The 14,804-nt window shown below is 36.8% G+C and overlaps 1 pseudogene across 1 annotated transcript; it reads left to right on the top strand.

Annotated features, from left to right (window-relative positions):
- Positions 1 to 8,359: 8,359 nt before the first annotated feature.
- LOC111023220 (histidine kinase 3-like) lies at positions 8,360 to 14,216 on the top strand (annotated as a pseudogene). Its single transcript, XR_015791621.1, has 9 exons — positions 8,360 to 9,732; positions 10,264 to 10,545; positions 10,827 to 10,996; positions 11,126 to 11,338; positions 11,545 to 11,731; positions 11,828 to 11,879; positions 11,969 to 12,198; positions 12,328 to 12,426; positions 12,807 to 14,216. The product of XR_015791621.1 is annotated as a histidine kinase 3-like (transcript).
- Positions 14,217 to 14,804: the final 588 nt, after the last annotated feature.

The following is a 14,804-nucleotide window of genomic DNA, read 5'->3' on the forward strand; positions in this document are numbered from 1 at the left end:
GACAAATACCGTGCAAATATATTATATATAGATATAACATCATGTGCTTGAACTTGGATAGATATAGATATAGGACCACCTGTGGCAATTATTCCTATAACATTAGATGCTATGAAATCATGTAAGCCAGTTGGTTTTCTCCTCCTTTTGAGTGCGTCTCTCATCCCCGCGTCTTGGGATTGACTCACAATGGACTCATCCTTTTATCTTTTTTTTTTTGTATTTTTTATAACCTCCACGTCTTAGGATCGATTCCCAGAAGATGTATTCTCTTATATTTTGTCTTCAATTTTTTACCCCTCAACGTCCTCAATCTAGCGGTTGCATTGGTTGTTTCTTTTTTTAAATACTAGCGTGCTACTACGTGTGTTGCACGAAGTATTTTTAACTTAATTAATTTTATAAATATAATATCACTAATGGTAAAAAAACAATAATAAACAAAAAAAGTCCTAACAAAATAGGGGCCAATTTAAATCCAAATTTGACATTATATGAAGTAAAATACTTGTTTCCTTCAAGGACCAACCTTGTTCCACCACAGTTTTCCTTGAATTTAGAATATTTTAAAAACATAGTTCAAATTAATTATATTTAAATAATTTATTTTTAAAATATTATATATAGAAAGAAATGGTAAGGAGGCAATTTAAATTTAAACCCAAAATTGGCATTAAATAATTACCGTCCTTTTTAATTAAATTCTATGCTTAAAAAAGGAAACCAAAATATGGGTAGATATTTTTAGGTAAAAGAAAATCTAATCCAAAGAGGAAAAGGAGAATCTTCTCCTTAAATGAAGCACAGAGAAAATTAACTACAGTTATTCATGCAAGCTTTTTTATTTTGTCCTATTAGGAGACTGATTTTAAACCCCTCCCTCTCTATTAATTTCTCTCTTCCTCCTACAAATTTCTCTCTTCCTCCTACAAATAAAACTCTCTCTTCCCTTTCTTTGTATCACAAATTTTGCAGAACACCCAAGAGAGAAGAATACGACCTCGTCGAGACAAGATTAAAATTAGGAACTAATTTCTATAGGTTTATGTGTAGAACAGGTAGTTACTCCGTGAGATTAATCCCGCGCAAACAAGTTCGAACATTCAAAGATTTAAAAAAGAAAAAACGGCAAGATTAAAATGCTAGAGAAAAAATATCCTCACGTGAAGTATATTTCTCTCTTTTTTTTATTGCTATATAATATATATATATATATATATATATATATATATATATTTCTTTTCTGCTAATAGAACTACGTTTTGACATGGAGGGCCGAAACGATGCGTTTTGCAGCTCCTCCAACAGCCATAAATTTTCTTCCGGGAGATTTATTGGAGGAAATTTTGGCGAGAGTGGTGGCTTCCTCATTCTCCTATTTATACAACGCCAAGTTGGGGAACAAAGATTTTCCCGCAGCGGCAATGGATGGCCACGTCCTCCGCCACGTGTCGCTTCGAGATTTCCCAGTATTTTCATGGTGGGAAGGCCCCAAATTTTCATCGTTCATCGAAAATTGCGTGAAAGCCGGAAATCCAGAAGCTTTGTTCAGAATGGGGATGATACAATTCTTCTACCGCAACGAAGCTTTGTTTGTTGCTTTCTGTCTAATATAATATATATATATATATATATATATATATATTTTTAAATGTGATTTAGTTTTATTTTATTTTAATTCCACGGAAGCAAAATTAGGAATTAATTTCTATAGGTTTATGTGTAGAATAGGTAGTTACTCCGTGAGAATAATCCCGCGCAAACAAGTTCGAACATTCAAAGATTTAATGTAAGGACTGTTTGGTCATTTGACTTTTATTGGAAAAAAAAAAGAAACAGCAAAAAAAAAAAAGAAATTTAGAGATGACACGTGTGTGACATGTGTTTCACTAATAATAGTGAAAGAAAAGAAAACAAAGAAATGGATAGAAAAGAAAGAAGAGGAAAGAAAAGAAGAAAGAACGAGAAAAGAAAATATAAAAGAAAAGAAGGAGAGAGAGACGAAGGAGAAGAAGAAAAAAAAAGAACAGAAAAGAGGGTGGAGCAAGGAAAAGAGAAGAAAAGGAAAACGAACAACAGAGGAGACTTAGCTCGTGGGTGAGATTTTGTTTCAGAGAGAAACGAAATTGATAAGTCAATGTGTTTGAGATTATGGAATTTGTGAAACAAGAACTAGAAAAGGTGGAAATTGAAAGCTTAGTTGTGGGTTTTTCTCCAATATCTTATATGTTCAAGAATTTTGTTAGAAGAGTTGTTCATAGCAGATTTGTGATTTAATAATCAATGTTTTACTTCTAAATTGTGTGGTAGAATTTGTTGGGAAATTGAAGACCCTGAATAATTTCTCCTTCCACAAAAATATCCAAACACAACCAAAATAGGAAGAAAATAGGAAGAAAACTATAAAAGCACAAGAATAACGACACAGCAAATTATACTGGTTCACCACTAAGGGCTACGTCCAGTCTTTCACTCAGATGTGGGTAATTTACTAATAATTTTTTAAGGATTAGAATACAAAACTCTCCCAAAAAATATCTCCTAGAGGTCCAACAAAAACCATCTAGCTTCTAAGTATTATAACACACTATACTTAGGTACAGGAATGAAAAACACTCACTAAACCCACTGGATACAGAATCCTTTTCAACACTGCCCACAACCACTCAAGTCTCTTCTATTTGGATTCTGTACAAATGAAACATTAACATAAAGACTCTATTTATAAGAGACCAAATATCCTAATTCTTATAGGAAAATAATATTGTGATCCAAGTCAACAATATCCTACTCCCAGTAGGAATTGATAATAGTGTTGAAAAATCTTTTTCTTAATAGGATATAGGTTTCCTGTTTTGGCTCCATAATCCCAACAAGAATTGTGAACAAGAACTTGATGGGGCCGTGGATAGTGAAAGATGAAAAATGAAATTAAGCTTGTAGGTTTTCAAAGGAAATTGAAAGTGTAATAGAAATCAAGTGGAAAGGGGTTCGGTTGAGAAAAAGAAAAAGGAAAACAGGGAAGAGAAAGGAAATAAAAAATTGAAAAGGAATGGAAGAAGTCGCAGAAGAAGGAAATGAAAGGCCGTGGGTTTTGAGTGAAGGAAAAAGGAAGAAGAAGATGGAGAAGAAGGGAAGAGAGAGAAAGATAATTTGAATAAAATTAAATAAGAAATTAAAAGGAAAAGAAAAAGGTGTAAGCGTGTGAAGTTGGTAGGAGGACAAAGTGAATTGTATTTGTTGGTCCCACATGTGTAAGTGATAAAGAATTGATGGTCTTAAATGAAGAGAGAGAAAATGGGGAATTTGGATAATTGGATTTATTTTGAACTTATTGTGATTAAAGTTAGGAATTATTTTATGTTGGAATCAAGTGAAATAATTTGGTATTAAATCGATATTTCAGGTCGGGCAGAAATTGGAGCAAAGGACGACCGAGTTTAAAGGATTTGTGAGTGGTTATTTTATTAAACGTTTTTGGATATTATTATTGACTTGTGAGTGGTTACTTTACTAAATGTTTTGGATATTATTATTGAAATTTGTGAATGATTTATTCTAGAAATATTTTTAGAAATATATTATGATAGAATTTCAAGAAAGTATATATTATGTATGTTTTAGCATTTCTGTTGAGAAGGAAAGAAAATGTGTTAGAAAGAATTATTTTAGAAATGTTTTATGAGAAAGTCTTTACGAGTTTTAGTTTCTCAAGTTTTGTGAGATTTAATGAGAATATTTATTAGAACGGTTTTATAAGGTTTGTTTTGCAGAACTTCGAATCTTCAGCTGTTTATTAAAGAAGTTTTACAATATTATTTTTTTGTATTAATGTACCACTCACTGAGCTTTTCAGCTCACTCTTTACCCTTTGTTTTCCCCCCAAGTTGTATCTAAGTTTCAAAGAGAGAATAGACCAGCTTCTGCCACCCAGAGTCGTTAAGAAATTGCATATCATTTGTAGTTACATCCTGAATAGTGTATTTAGAAGGAATTTAAGAATAGAAGTGATGTTAGAAGTTAGTTTAAAAGTCTAGAAGATTTCCGACTATAGACTCTGCACCTAGTGGGGTCCATGGTCGGCGCGGTCTGTTCTTGAACTAGTAGGTGTTCTAGGACGGGTCGTGTCTTTTAAAAAAGAAAAAAAAAAGATTAAAATCATAGAGAAAAAATATCGTGAAGTATATTTCCCTCTTTTTTTGTTGCTATATATATATATTTTTTTTCTGCTAATAAAACTACGTTTTGACATGCAGGGCCAAAACGGTGCGTTTTGCGGCTCCTCCAGCAACCATAAGGTCTTTTCCGAGAGATTTATTGGTGGAAATTTTGGCGAAAGTGGCGGCCTTCTCATTCTCCAATTTATACAACGCCAAGTTGGCGAACAAAGATTTTCTCGAAGCGGCCATGGATGGCCACGTCCTCCGCCACGTGTGGCTTCGAGATTTCCCAGTATTTTCATGGTGGGAGGGCCCCCAAATTTTCGTAGTTCATCGAAAACTGCGTGAAAGCCGGAAATCCAGAAGCTTTGTTCAGAATGGGGATGATACAATTCTTCTGCCGCAACGATGAAGCTTCTGGATTGGCCAATTTGAAAGCCTCCGCGGAGAAGGGCCACGTGGAAGTTGCTTACGTGTACGGCGTCGTTTTGTACCAACGGTCGAAGGGGGAGGCCGGAGTGGAGTTTTTGAGGCGGTGGGGGCGAGGGGAGGTGAGAGAATGGCAGAGTGTCGCTTGAGGATTAAGGGGTTTGTTTGGAGAATGTGGGTTAAAAATAAGAGTTTTTTTTGCAAGAAGATGAGGAGTAGTCCGATCGACGGAGGCGGAGCTGCTGCTTTGGAAAAGAGACTCATAGGATTAAAATGATGGGATGAGATTGGATTGATGAAGCCAATTGTTACAGGGATGACACGTGTGAAGCGTGTAAATGGAATGGAGAGGTTTCAAGGTTTTGGAATATGTTGAGGACCAGAGGATATAATTAATTAAAGCTTTGCTTTTGGGCAATCTAAGGATCAAAGGTAGAGACTAGCAAGTTCTTTTGTTGAATCTCTATTTAGATTTCAAAGTAAATCTACAAGAACATTAATATAAAGTTGAATACATAAGATACAAATGATAATAATTATACGTAGAAAAATAAATCAAACATGACAATTTTATATTCCAGTCTAAACTTTTAAAAGCAGTTGAAACATGACAATTTTATATTATAGTTCAAGTTTTTATTAAGTATTATATTTAAAATAACCTCAAATAGTAAAATTCATAGTATATAAGATGTAAAGCTAATAAAAATGTATATAAGACCATGAATCTCCCAATTTTCAATTTATTTAGATGGTGCAAAATTGAAATTAAAAATTATAGAAAATAAGAACAATTGAATATGAAAATAATGATTCAAAGAGGAAAAATAAAATAAAAAATTAACAAAAAGACGACATAAAATTCTAATTAATACAATCCCATGAAACCAATTAGAAGTCTCTTTTTTTTTCAAAAAAGTAAGAAGTAATGATATTATTATAGATACATATTTATTTTATGTTTGGTAAAATTTCAATTCTTTTTTTATTAATATTGATTTAAAATATAACAAGATTATTAATAATTTTCCTTAAATGTTAATGAAATTCTGCAAAATCCACATATGATTTCCAAATTATCCTAATTCATTGATAAGAAACAACAAAATTTATTTAAAATTTATATTTTAAAAATAAAATAAAAAGTATTTAAATTCCATCTAGAAATATTAGAGCTTGTTCAACTACGTTAATATTTTTTAAAAATGTTTCATCATGTTTGACTATATAACCACAAGGAAGAAAATTAAACACTACGATTCATATAAAATTGTACCTAGAAATTTGTAAAGTGGGTTTGTCATAGACGTAACAAATAGTTGTAATTGTGTTTGGTAGAGACGTAATAAATAGTTTACTATGTTCAAATTAGCATATTATCGAAGTATTTCATAAAAAAACGCCATTAGTATATCATAGTTGGAATAAATCAAGCCATGGTAGTAAATTATACATATATATATATATATATATATATACACGACTGTGTCTATATCTGTGTCTATTGGTAAGATTTAGCAATTTCTCGGACATCAAGATAGGCTCAATGTATGTCAAATTGTGAATAAAACAGAAACATTGAATATGCGCAAACTTAAAACCAATGAATTGAAGAGGGTCCGCTCAACTACTTTTTCCACTACCACCTTTCCATTAAAATATTGATTCCTCTACATTAATTTTTTACTTTTTTTGGTGGTGGCATATCTATCTCTCTGCAAACTCGAACATCTTTGTTAATCGCACTTGAAAAAAAGTGGAGTTTTCACGGAGAGAAAGAGGAATGTGAGTGGAGTTTTCACGGTGAGAAAGAGGGATGTGAGATTTAAAAAACTTACCTTCCAATGGTAGCTCAGTGAAGGACCACTCTACACTCCTTGGACTCCATCAGTTATTCTCTTTTGCTTGTAATGGGCCCAATTGTTTTAAACAGTAACAGAAACACAGTCACTTTTTAGGGTAAACATTCTCTCAATAGCCCACGACTAGTTTTTGTGCACCCAACTGAAATTAAAAGGGTTTCCTAGTTACCCTCTTGTTTTAATGAGCATTAATGGCAGATACCTTGCAAATATATTATATATAGATATAACATCATGTGCTTGAACTTGGGTAGATATAGATATAGGACCACCACTTGTGGCAATTCTTCCTATAACACCAATTATTCTGATTTTTTTGTAGATATAGAAATTTTGTCTGGCGCAATATCATTTGTCGGTTCGAAATTTCGAGTGCTATAGTAACTGATAATGGGAAACAATTCGACAACGACAAATTCAATTGCTTCTGTGCGAACCTCGAAATAAGCATTTTACTTCTTCACCAGCCCATCCACAAACTAATGGTCGGGTGGAAGCAGTCAACAAAATTTTAAAATTGGGGCTTTCGACGATTTCTTGAGGGTGTGGATGACTAGCATCTGTTCGACAGATAGAAAGCAGACCCTGTCTTCGCAGAATCTCCACCACAGATACCAGAAGCCCATTAGGGTACCCCATCCATTTGGGATTAATTGAGCAGGGGCTAGGTTGACAGCGTTGAGGAAAAGCTGGGCAAAAGGATGTAAAGGCAACCTAACCCCATACTCAAACATTTGGGGGTAGAAACTAACACACCATAGCGGAGGTTTGTCGATTGTTTCACCCGCCGTAGGGATTCTCAATTCAACGTCATTTGGGATCGAGTAATTATACCTAAGGATCCCCAGTAGTTCTTCAGGACAATTGGAATATGAAAAGTCGGAGCAATCGCCGCTATTGTCCGACAATTTACTACTTTTATTCCTGCAGGGTTTTCTACTTTTTACTGGAGGACTCTCTAAGGGGACTTGAGAAGTTGAGGCCCTATGGGAACTAGCGTCAAATCATTTAGTCCTAGCCATTTACGAAGCTTAGAGAGATAGGGCAAAATTAAAACAAACGCAAGGTTAACCAAAACGCAAAGTAAGGGTGGAAGAAACGCCTAACCTCTTGAGTTTGCGACAATTGAAGTCTCTAGCAACGAGAATCTCAGAACAATTCAAGCGAAATTTGTATTGAGCCTTTATAAATACTTGATGGGAGAACGGTATCAGCTCGGAAGAGGGGAAAAAATGAGTTCGGCTCTGCACTTCGCAGTCCGTTAAACGCTACTTCGAGAAAGTTCAAGTGGGCCCTTAGAATTTTCTCAAAGTAGGGGGCTATTGTTTAACCATCAAATCCCAAGGGACACGTCATCCGGTTTCGATCCGTATAGCATGAGGTCGGATAATAGCCGAACTAAACACCTAACCGAGCTGGGCGTCAAGATAAACAGTTTACTCCTCTTTTTACGCCACGACAGCCAAACCGCTCCCTCACTCAACGTGCAGTTTTCCTGTTTTCATGGAAAACTAACCGTATAGTTCAAAAAAGGAGCCAAGCTCCTCAACGGTCATTTGGCCACTACCCACCTATAAATACCACATGGTTAAACGAAGACGGTATGCAAAAACTGATTAAAAGGGTTGCATGTGACTGCCGATCATTTTTTTTTTGGTAAGAACACTCCACGTGACTTTCATTCTCTATTTCCATCTCTGTAAAAGGGTTGCATAATTTTGAGTGGATGAAGGAAAGAAATGGACAGAGAAAGATAATGGGGGAGAAAGTCCCAACTCCCAAGTGCCCATTTTTTACTAAAATCTCTCTCATTTTACAAGGGTTGCATGTGACTGCCGATCATTTTTTTTGGTAAGAACACTCCATGTGACTTTCATTCTCTATTTCCATCTCTATAAAATGGTTGCATAATTTTGAGTGGATGAATGAAAGAAATGGACAGAGAAAGATAATGGGGAGAAAGTCCCAACTCCCAAGTGCCCATTTTTACTTAAATCTCTCTCATTTTACACACTCCCTCTTCTCCTCCTTTTTCCTTCTTTCTTTCTTTCGTTCTCCTCAGCTTCCATGAGTTCATTCTGTTTTGGGTTGTGCTTTTCTTCTGCAGCTGCAACTTCCACGGCCATCTTTGATCCTTCTAATGCCCCCCTGCACTATACATCTTCACAGGTTGGTTTTCTCAAGGCTTAAACATTGATACCCACATGATTCAAATGCTTTGTTTCTCTGAGTTTTAAAAGGATTTGGGATTGGTCTCTTCCTTGTTTCTGAATAACTAAGTTTGGGAATCTTTTTGGGGGTTCTGTTTGGACCAATTCCTTGGTTCTCTTCTGGGTTTTGGTGGGCAGCTACAGGATAAAACCCAAATTCTGTTTTAACTATTAGAAGTTGAGAGAATCTTAGGATTCTTTTCTGGCTTCTTTTTTGTAGGTACGTGAGTTTCTTATCCCCAATCCAAAGAAATTTTTGGCCCTATAGCGTTCTTGTTTTCAACTCATCTGGACCTGCAGTTTGCTTCTTTTTTCCCTCTTCTCCTTCTTCTTCATCATCATCATCATCCTTCAAACTACCCTGAGTTTGGATTATTTTTTCAATTTTCCCCATCTCTATGTGTTGGGCTTAACCAGACATTTCCCTGTAGATTTGATAATGGGTCTCTCTGCTCTCTCTCTCTTCTCTCTCTCTAAAATTTGTTACTGGGTTTTAGGAAAGAGGGTCAGACCCACCTCACGTTGGTCACTTTGTCGAGTTTATTTGTGTCGGCTACAGGTTTTGGTGAGTATGGTTCCATGTATTTGGAGTCTGGCTCAAGGTTATGGCATCTAATTTTGATGCTTATGTTGATGAGTAGTAGTAGTTTTTGTGGCTGATTTCCATGAACTGGTTCATTAATGGTGGAGCTATGGAAATTGGAAACTAAGGCTGGTTTGGTTGGTGTGGGAGGGAACATATGGCTGCAACTGTGGGGGAAGGTAATTGGGAACTGCTGCAAGATCCGTCACCAGTACTACCAGTATATTGGATCCAAGAAGTTCAGAAAAACATGGTGGAGAAGGCTTTTGTTGGGGTGGGTTATTGGGTGGACTTTGGCTTCTTTATGGATCTTCCACTACATGAGCTCACAAGCCACTGAGAAGAGGAAAGAGACCTTGGGAAGCATGTGTGATAAGAGGGCCAGAATTCTTCAAGACCAGTTTAATGTCAGCATGAATCATATTCAAGTAATGTCCATTCTCATCTCCACCTTCCATCATGGCAAAAACCCATCTGCTATAGATCAGGTACAACAAAAACAACAAATATATATCCTTTCGTCTCTCTCTTTTGCTCTTTCTCTCTCTTCCCCCGCCCACCCTAGAAAAAACACAAAAAAGGAGAGGAGGGGTGAAGAGAGATTCAAAGTATGTTGTAATCTGCGAATAAGAGTTTAGCTTAACTCAACGATAATTGACACTCGTTTCTGGCCAGGAGATCATAAGTTTGAATCTTCCACCCACTTTTTGTACTGAAAAAGAAAAGAGTATGTTGTAATCTAATCACAGTTCTTACTTTTTACCTTCCATCCAAGGTTTAGTTATGCTATGAACAATATAAACATTGAAGGAATTAGGAGTTAGATCGGAACTAGTTTATATATGTATAGTTGCTAACCATGAGGTATGAAGTTTGAGATCATCTATGTTCTGTTTCGGATTAAGTGCTGCGTCGTGGCGGAGTTTGGTTTTTGGTGTTTTTCATGGAACAAAACTGTGTTTCTTTTGAAGTTTGATCTGTATTGTGCAATGAACAATGACTAACTCTCAGACATACAGAGGACCTTTGCGAGGTACACGGAAAGAACTGCTTTTGAGAGGCCTCTTACGAGTGGTGTGGCATATGCGGTGAGGGTGCTCCATTCGGAAAGAGAACATTTCGAGAAGCAACAGGGCTGGACGATTAAAAGGATGGACAAAATCGAACAAAGTCCGGTTCACGAAGATGACTATGCTCCAGAAGCCCTGGAGCCATCGCCCACCCAAGAAGAATATGCTCCTGTAATCTTCGCGCAGGATACTGTTTCTCATGCCGTTTCTCTCGATATGCTGTCGGGAAAGGTGAGATCCTTTCTTATCTTTTGGAACCTTTCCATGTCAGTGAGATTCCAATTATCTTGTGCTGGACCAAAGTGGACAATCTGTTTTCAAATAGTCTTCTCACTTATTTCTCTTTTGATTCTCTGATACTTTTAGTCGAAATGGCCCTGCTTTTGATAGCCATACACTTTCAGTATGTTCTTAAAAGTTTTGAGCTTCTAACACACGATGCCATACTAAATTATTTTCTCAATTCTAAACTTCAAGCACAATATTTAATACTGAATTATTGGGATGATCAGGAAGACCGTAAAAATGTATTACGTGCTAGAGCATCGGGAAAGGGAGTCTTAACTTCCCCATTCAGGCTAATCAAAACAAATCGTCTGGGAGTCATACTTACATTTGCTGTCTACAAGAGAGATCTTCCCTGAAATGCTACTCCAAATGAGAGGATCCAAGCTACAGATGGGTATGTCTTCTTTCTGTATCTTGTGAAATCTGAAACCTTTTTAAAGCTTAAACCAAACATGAAAAGATGGGTTCGGTGTTATGCAGCCTCTTAGAATCTGTAATCAACTATTCTATATTTGTCAAACAGGTATCTTGGTGGAGTTTTTGATATTGAGTCGCTGGTGGAGAAGTTGCTTCAACAGCTTGCAAGCAACCAAACCATCCTAGTCAATGTTTACGATACCACAAACCAATCGCACCTGATCAGCATGTATGGTAAAGACATATCAGAAGATGGGTTGCAGCGCATTAGCCCACTTAACTTTGGGGATCCAGATAGGAAGCATGAGATGTGATGCAGGTACGTAAACGAATTACTACAAACCATGTCCTGTTTTGATGCATTCACTACAGCTTGGTTCGTTTTACTCAACATCAGTACATCCTGAAAAGACACAACTATCCTTTTCTTTGATGGGATGGGATCTCAATCTGGCTTATTTTAGTTGCTGAGATATCAAACGAAGTATGTACTGCAGAGTGGTGAATACTATGTTTTTGACACAGATTCAAGCAAAAACAACCTTGGCCATGGTTAGCAATAACAACTTCAATTGGTGTACTCATCATTGCATTGCTTTTGGGGTATATATTCCATGCAGCCTTGAACCGAATCGCCAAAGTGGAGGATGATTATCACGATATGATGGAACTCAAGAAACTAGCAGAAGATGCCGATGTTGCCAAATCCCAGGTATGTGGCTACTTCAATTAGTTACAGATAAGAACCATGTTTCAACATATATCTTGTCTATGAATTGAGCCTGAAAAGTTTTTCAAACCTTTGTAGTTCCTTGCAACTGTTTCCCACGAGATCAGAACCCCAATGAATGGTGTTCTAGGTGAGAATTTACAGATGCATCTTTTGCTTTAGCTCTCTTATTTCTAAAAATTCTTCAAATAATTTCACCTCGCTCTTCCAATATTTCAGGAATGTTGCATTTGCTTATGGACACAGACCTAGATGTGACTCAACAAGATTATGTTAAAACTGCACAAGATAGTGGAAAAGCTTTGGTATCACTGATAAATGAGGTTTTGGATCAGGCAAAAATCGAATCTGGAAAGCTCGAGCTTGAAGCAATACCGTTCAATCTGCGAGCAATTTTGGATGATATTTTGTCACTCTTTTCTGGGAAATCTCAAGAAAAAGGACTGGAGGTAATATAGGCTTCAAATTATTCTACAGTCCATGCCGTTTCTCTTGCTTTTCTGTTATCTCATCTATATGGTTATTGTTATTGTCTATTCTCATATCGTATCGGCATGGTCGTTATGTCGAGACTGCAGCTAGCAGTTTTCATCTCAGATAATGTTCCTGAGATGCTAATTGGTGATCCTGGAAGGTTTAGGCAGATCGTCACGAATCTTATGGGAAACTCAATCAAGGCAAGTGATGCAAGTTCTTCTATATTGCCAAAAAATTAATAGGATAAAAGATCTACACTGTATTTACTTTGATAGAAGGAAAAAGAGGCTGTATTTGGTAACTTTTTGCTGATCAATGCTAAATGCTTTTCAAAAGCTGTTTCTGTTTCTTCCATGTATATTTGGAAAAACTTAAGAACAAATAACATAATGCTCGAGTATATTGAGAACTGTTCGTACTCCTACCGATGTCGTGATTTCTGGTAAAGGCACACACAAGGGAACTGGTGAAATATCTTAAAACAAGTGGAGATAATTTTGTTAGTAGAAATTTGATTCCAGTGTATTTGAGAATTGGTTTTTTGTTTTAGCTGCTAAGTCTTGGTGTTTGGATTTGACAGTTCACAGAGAAAGGACACATATTTGTCACAGTGAATCTCGTCGAGGAGGTTATTGAATCAATTGATCTCGAGATCGAGTCTTCAACGAAGAGCACCTTGAGTGGCTATCCTACTGCCAATAGACGCCTCAGCTGGAAAGGTTTCAGAACGTTCGATCAAGAGGGTCCTGCTGCTTGTCATGTCCTGCCATCTCCATCGGACCTTGTTAACCTTATAGTATCCGTGGAAGATACAGGTGCCGGTATTCCTTTAGAAGATCAATCACGTGTTTTCACTCCCTTCATGCAGGTTCAACCATCCATCTCTAGAACTCACGGGGGAACAGGTATCGGTCTGAGTATTAGCAAATGTTTGGTTGGCCTCATGAAGGGGGAGATCGGGTTTGTGAGTGTGCCAAAGATCGGCTCTACCTTCACATTTACTGCGGTTTTCACAAATGACTCTTCCAATTCGAGCGAGTAAACAAATCTCAGCAAATTAAGACCACGTCCATCTCGGCATCCTCCGAATTTAAGGGTATGAGGGCTTTAGTTGTGGACCATCGACCCATTCGGGCCAAGGTATCAAGATATCACATCCGACGTCTTGGAATAAATGTTGAATCATCGTCCGATTGAATCAATGTCTGTCTAACATGAGTGTGGGTGGTGCAACTATGAATATGATTTTTGTTGAGCAAGGTCTTTGGGATCAAGATACCAGCACATCAGATCTCTTTATCAAGAACTTAAAGAAATTCTTATGGCGTTCCTCCCAAACTATTTCTTCTTACTAGCTCCATTAGTTCTTCAAAAGCTAGTACTACAAGTTCTGATGTACTCACACCCACATTCATCTTAAAGCCCTTGAGGGCAGGCATGCTTGCCGCCTCACTTCACAGAGTCATGGGCGTCGGGATCAAGGGTAATCCTCAGCTTCCTGTTCTCTCTCTCTGTAATCTACTCCATGGTCGGAAAATTCTCGTTGTAGATGACAATAAGGTGAACCGTATAGTCGCTGCTGGTGCTCTAGAACGGTACGGTGTGGATGTAGCATATGAAAACAGTGGAAGAGATGCGATCCGACTGCTTACACCGCCCCATCGTTTTGATGCGTGCTTCATGGATATTCAGATGCCAGAAATGGATGGGTATATAATCATCTTACTTCCTTTTGTTTGTTTTCTCCAAAGAAATTGTGGTAGTAGAAACGCTTTCCAACTTGACTTTACAATTATTCAAACTATTGAGAGATGTATAAATGGTAATGTTTCAAAGCCATTTGAAGTCGAACGACTTTATTGAGAAGTTTCTCAATTTTTCCGCAGTACCTCAAATGGAACTATTGAGAAAATGATACCACTGTTCAGAAAACGAAAGTGATAAAAATAATGCGGAAGTAATAGTAAAATTTTCCATGTTTGATCAACAATGAAGAAATATGAAATGGAATGAAATGTGAGAGAGTAGAAACCAATAGTTTAGAAATCATTTAGAAATCAACTTCAAAATAAAGTGATTCAAAAATGTGAATAAACTGTTGGGTAAATATACGCTGTATATATGAACTGTGTAGTAGTGACAAACAGATTACAACGTAGCTGGCTACAAACGATATAAATTTGAACAACTTGATGAACACCAAAACTTGATAAAAATAGTCGAGGCACGCTTCAATAGCGCTGACCTGAAGACAATTATTCGCTCTGCACAAGTTGCTAGCAGACTGCAGCGATCGTCTTAGCAGGATACAACGACTAATTCCGGTAGAACTGCAACCTCGAACTACTCGGATCTGGCAGAACTATTAGATACTTGCTCTCAACATAAACAAGAAGAACAACTCAAAAGAAGAGAGAATTCTTGTGGGAGGAGGAGAATACCCAATTGTGGTATGCTTGGATATCTCAAAAATGAATAAAACCACAACTATATATAGTTGTCCATAACAAGTAACATCTCACAAGCATCTTTAACACATATAAAGTTACAATTGTAACTTTAACAAAATAAAGAAAAA

This window comes from Momordica charantia, assembly GCF_013281855.1.
Source record: "Momordica charantia cultivar OHB3-1 chromosome 6 unlocalized genomic scaffold, Mcharantia_2.0 BLBB01000006.1, whole genome shotgun sequence".
Taxonomy (NCBI): Eukaryota; Viridiplantae; Streptophyta; class Magnoliopsida; order Cucurbitales; family Cucurbitaceae; genus Momordica; species Momordica charantia.